The following is a 6,000-nucleotide window of genomic DNA, read 5'->3' as shown; positions in this document are numbered from 1 at the left end:
CTACTTAGGCCTGCTGAGTCGACGGAACAAGAATTTTCAATTTAGACAGCGAGATATAAGGATAATCGTCAAGTATGGAATACCCCCCTTGAGTTTTAGGGGCCCTGATCCTGATTCTGATTGTTCTGAAAATTTTAGGAGTTGTGCAGGATTATTTGGGTGTCTTAATTAGGGTTTCCTATTGGGTAAATAAAATAATAAGTATGACTTTTGATGAGAGTTGTTTACAAAATAGAATAATAAATAATAGTTTTGGGTAAACCACAAAAAAAAAAGAGAATAAAAGAGAAGGAAACTTTGTATCTTTAGGGTTCAACTAGAAAGACTCATGGTATAAATTTTGGGTATAACTTCTGAGCTATTTAAAAATATGTAATGTACTCGTGTTAAGTATAATACCCCTAATTCAACCTTGTCCAGATGTCCCGAGACCGAATCCCAACAACTTAGTCGGGCAGGGCCTTGACATATGTTATGAGGTTCAGATCAATCGGAAAGGGTAGCGGTGATCAGGAGTTAAAACACTTAAAACAGGGCAGAGCCTTATTATTTATAATGTAAATAAAACAATAAGGATCTATATTATTTCGAGAGAGTGTGTGTAGAAAATGGAAAGAAGGCTGAATCCTTTAATTGTTTGTAGAATGTCTATTTTATAGTTGAACTTTGAGATAGGTAAAGTCATCATTAAAAGACACGTATGTACTTTATTATTTACATATGCTTTCTTTTTATTGGATGAAATTTTAGATCTTTATCCAAAAGATACGTAAGCATTTCAACAAACTTTCAAAATGGGCATGTAGTGGTCATGCATGTATTTCGAACTTGTGTCTGACACATATCTAGTTTTCTAGATTTAAATATAGGTGTTATTAGTTTAATTTATTTATTTCTTTATTTATTTCTTTATTTACGTAAGTTTATTTATTATTATTATATTTTATTTTGATTCCTGTCTTCGACATACACACTTATAGTTTAAACAAAAATTAAATTTGTTAACATTAGTATTATTTTATTATTTAGATATTAATTTAACTGCTTTACTTATTTGGTGCGTATAACTTCTAAAATATAACTTTTTATAAAATAATAAATATGTCTTTTAGAATGAGAATATTTTTGTCTACATTTGGGTCTAAGTTTTATTAAAAATAGAGTAGGTTCAAGTACAATGTATTTTTATAATTTAATTAGTATACGGTTACTAGACCCGTCTAGGAACTTCATATTTAATAGTCAACTTTACCCGTAGACTACCTGTCTAATAATATGAATTTTTATAGACTTTTATTTTATTAGAAAGGTTACTCATATACAGGCCAATTTAATATAATATTTCAACCAACTATATAAAAATAGTGTTTTAAAACTATTTGGGTTGAATATTTATATTAAGAATAAACTAGTTACTAGTTATAGTGGTTTTGAACAAACCTAAAATTCTTATATAAAATAGGAATGTTACACCTTGATGTTGTTAGAATGAGAGGAGACGTCGAAAATCTGTGGAAAATCGCCTGGACCAAAGCGTTTTTCGGGGAAACGGGGCGTGTGGAATGATGTAACTGTTATGGAAAAGGGATTTTATCCCGACAGTTGCGCGGACACGGCCCCGTGCCGAGCAAAAAATTTCTTTTCTTTTTTTTAGTGCTCGTGTGAGTGCCCTGTTTTCCCAAAAACTTGGTTAGAAGACTTACCGGTTTCGATGTTTACCTGCTTGTTCGTAACGTACCAGGTATGATGTTGATGCCTTTACTCGTCGGCCGTTTGAAGCGAGATCTCTTCCTCCTCATCCTCAATGGATCCTTGATAGACTTTCAGCCGTTGGCCATTGACTTTGAATGGAATTCCATTTCGAGATTTAATTTCTACTGCACCGTGAGGAAAAATATGGGTGATGGAAAAAGGTCCTGACCACCTAGATTTTAGTTTACCCGGAAATAATCGAAGTCGTGAATTAAACAATAGAACTTGATCTCCTACTCGAAATTCATTAGGTTTAATGTGTTTGTCGTGTAAATTTTTCATTCTTTCCTTATAAATTTCAGAGTTAGAGTATGCATAATTCCTTAATTCGTCTAATTCATTTATTTGACAAAATCGATTTTTACCTGCAATTTCTAAATCCAAGTTTACATTTTTTATTGCCCAGTAGGCCTTGTGAGCTATTTCTACTGGCAAATGACAACTTTTTCCATAGACGAGCTTATATGGGGTTGTGCCTATAGTTGTTTTATAAGCAGTTCGAAAAGCCCATAAAGCATCATCTAATCTATCGGCCCATTCCTTTTTATTCAAACCTACGGTTTTTTCAAGTATTCTTTTTAAACCTCTATTAGTCACTTCGGCTTGTCCGTTTGTTTGAGGGTGATATGCTGTTGAGACCCGGTGATAGACCCCATACCTTGTTAAGATTTTTTTCGAGTTGATGATTACAAAAATGGGTACCTCTATCACTTATTAATGCTTTAGGTGTTCCAAAGAGAATAATTTTTTCAGAAATCTTACCACGACTCTTCCATCATTTGTTGGAAGTGCCTCGGCCTCAGCTCATTTAGACAAGTAATCGACTGCCACAAGTATATATTTGTTTCCTTTTGATGGTGGGAAAGGTCCCATGAAATCGAGTCCCCATACATCAAAAATTTCACAAACGAGAATGCCATTTTGTGGCATTTCATTTTTGGAAGAAATATTACCTGATCTTTGGCAAGCATCACATGTCTTGACAAGACTTTGCGCATCTTTGTAAATAGTCGGCCAATAAAATCCTGAATCAAATACCTTTCGTGCGGTACTAGCGGCACCATGATGTCCTCCGTATGGACCTTCATGACAATGGCGGAGAATCCTTCTTGATTCGTAGCCATGTACGCACCTGCGGATGAGTTGGTCGGCACACATTTTGAAAAGATAAGGATCTTCCCAAAAGTAATGCTTTACATCAGCAAAGAATTTCTTTCTCTGGTGATGTGGCCATCCCTTTGTGACTATACCGCTAGCTAAGTAGTTAGCATAGTCGGCATACCAAGGCTCTTGCCTATGTTCCGCCATTTCCATGGACTCTGTTGGAAATTTTTCGTTGATTTGCTCGTCCCTGGTTGCCTCCAAAGCTGGGTCTTCTATACGTGAAAGATGATCTGCTGCTGTGTTTTCTGCTCCTCTTTTGTCTTTGATTTCAATATCAAATTCTTGTAGGAGTAGGATCCACCTGATCAAACGGGGTTTTGCGTCTTGTTTCTTGAAGAGGTATCAGATGGCTGCATGATCTGTATAGACTATAGTTTTAGAAAGAACAAGATAAGAACGAAATTTATCAAAAGCAAATACTACAGCTAGTAATTCTTTTTCAGTGGTTGTGTAATTCTCTTGTGCATCGTCAAGTGTTTTACTAACATAATAAATTGGGTGGAAATGCTTGTCTTTTCTTTGTCCCAAGACTGCTCCAACGGCAAAGTCACTTACATCACACATGATTTCGAAAGGTAATTTCCAATCAGGCGCTATCATGATAGGTGCATTGACTAGCATTTCCTTGAGGGTTAGAAATGTTTGATTGCAATCCTTGTCAAGGATGAAAGGCGCATCTTTTTCAAGTAATTTTGTTAGAGGTCTTGAGATTTTAGAAAAGTCTTTGATAAACTGTCTATAAAATCCGGCATGTCCTAAGAAACTTCTGATTGCTCTAACGGAGGATGGTGGAGGTAATCGAGAAATTGTGTCTATTTTTGCTCGATCAACTTCCATTCCTTCGCTCGAGATCTTGTGACCGAGTACTATTCCCTCTGTTACCATGAAATGGCATTTTTCCCAGTTAAGGGCGAGGTTAGTTTCCTCACATCGGGATAGCATTCGTTCAAGGTTATCGAGGCATTGGTCGTATGAATCTCCAAAGATAGAAAAGTCATCCATAAGGACTTCCATTGTCTTTTCTATCATGTCATGGAAGATGGCCACCATGCAACGTTGGAATGTTGCGGGGGCATTACATAGACCGAATGGCATGCGTCGATAAGCAAAAGTTCCGTAGGGACATGTAAAAGTTGTCTTTTCTTGGTCTTCAGGCGCTATCGGAATTTGAAAGTAACCTGAAAAACCATCCAAGAAACAATAAAATTTATGACCGGATAGTCGTTCTAACATTTGATCAATGAAGGGCAAAGGAAAGTGGTCTTTCCTTGTTGCTTCATTTAATCGTCTATAGTCTATACATACTCTCCATCCTGTGACGGTTCTCGTTGGTATTAATTCATTTTTTTCATTAGTTATTACCGTCATACCTCCTTTCTTTGGGACTACTTGGACGGGACTCACCCATGGACTATCGGAGATAGGATAAATAAGTCCGGTGTCAAGTAGTTTGATGACCTCATTTTTAACCACTTCTTGGACATTTACTCTTCGTTGTGGTTGTATTACTGATTTGTAGTCATCGTTCATTAGAATTTTGTGCGTGCACATGGAAGGGCTTATTCCTATTATATCTACAAGCTTCCAAGCGATCGCGTTTTTATGTTTTTCAAAAGTTTAATTAATTTTTATTTTTCTACCCTACTTAGTTTAGACAAAATAATTACAGGTGAATTACCATCTTTGTCTAGAAAAGCATATTCCAAACCTTTTGGAAGTTCTTTGAGCTCAAGGGGTGGGTCTTTAGGAGACTCCTTATTTTGAGGCTCATTTTAATCAAGAACTTTAAAGGTTTGTTCTATGGCGACCTCTTCTTCAACAAAGTGGTCAATCTTTTCACTTGTATCGGGTGGCTCATCTTCATCTTCAATTAGGGGGTCATTGTTGCCAAAAAGATATTTCATTGAACGCTCAAGATCTATGCTCCTTTTGAATGCCCCTAATTGAAGAGGTAGCTTATTAAACTTCCGGTTTTTCAAAGCTTCATGAGTTTTTACAAAAGGTCGTCCCAACACTAGAGGAGCGTCATCGAGGATGACAAAGTCGGTTGGGATTACCATTTGATTTGCTTGAACCAAGACATCCTCAACTACACCGATTGATTTTATTACTCTCCGGTTGGATAGAAAAATGGGTATTTGAAGTGGAGCAAAGTCACTAATACTCAATTTTTCGAAAATGTAGTTAGGCATTATGTTAACACAAAGATCCTTATCAATGGTGACGTTACTAATAAATGAATTTTGAAAAAAAAAACATGGAACCGGTGTAATGTTAATTTCAAAAGGGTCTTCTTTTATTAGCGAAGTTTGATCATTAGTTAACTTAACACTTACCATTTCCTCAATTTTTGCGTTAGTGTTTAGCTCTTTTAAAAACTTAGCATGAGTTGATACTAAACAATGATTTTCAAAAGAAGGTGACAAGAGATTAATTTCTTCAAAATTAGACTCTTCTTTAATTTTAACGTTATCGGCCTCACCTCTTTCGTTGTTTAACTCATGTGTCGGTTTCTCACTTATTTGTTCTTCCATTTTTAACTTTTCAACTATCGTTTATTTAGTTAATTCTTCTCTTGCGCGGGACTCCTCTTCCCTTGCGAGAGATTCTTTTATGTATCGTTCGATAGTTTTAAGTTTTTCTATTATCCTGTCGGCCACTTTGGTGATAGAGAAAGGATCGGGATCCTCAAAGCTTGAATCCGGTTGTTCGATCCTTGGTTCCTCATAGTACTCATATGAAGTAGATGGTTCACACCATTGTTCTTCGTTGTAAGCATATGATAGATAAGGATCGTAATTTTGTTCTTCATAGTACTTATATGAGGTGGGTTGTTCACGCCATGGCTCCTCATAATAAGAGTATGAAGGTGGTGGCTCATATCTTGACTCCTCAAAGTATGAGTATGAAGGTTCATACCTTGGTTCATCAAAATATGAGTATGAGGGAGAGGGTTCATACCTTTGGTCTTCATAGGAGGTGTATGAAGTCGATGGCTCGTACCTGGGCTCCTCATAATAGTTGTATGAATTGGATGGTTGAAATAAGTTACAATATTGTACCGAGTGCGGGTTACCACAATTA

Source organism: Helianthus annuus, chromosome 5 (genome assembly GCF_002127325.2).
Source record: "Helianthus annuus cultivar XRQ/B chromosome 5, HanXRQr2.0-SUNRISE, whole genome shotgun sequence".
In the NCBI taxonomy this organism is placed as follows: Eukaryota; Viridiplantae; Streptophyta; class Magnoliopsida; order Asterales; family Asteraceae; genus Helianthus; species Helianthus annuus.
Note: the sequence above shows the minus strand (reverse complement) of the source record.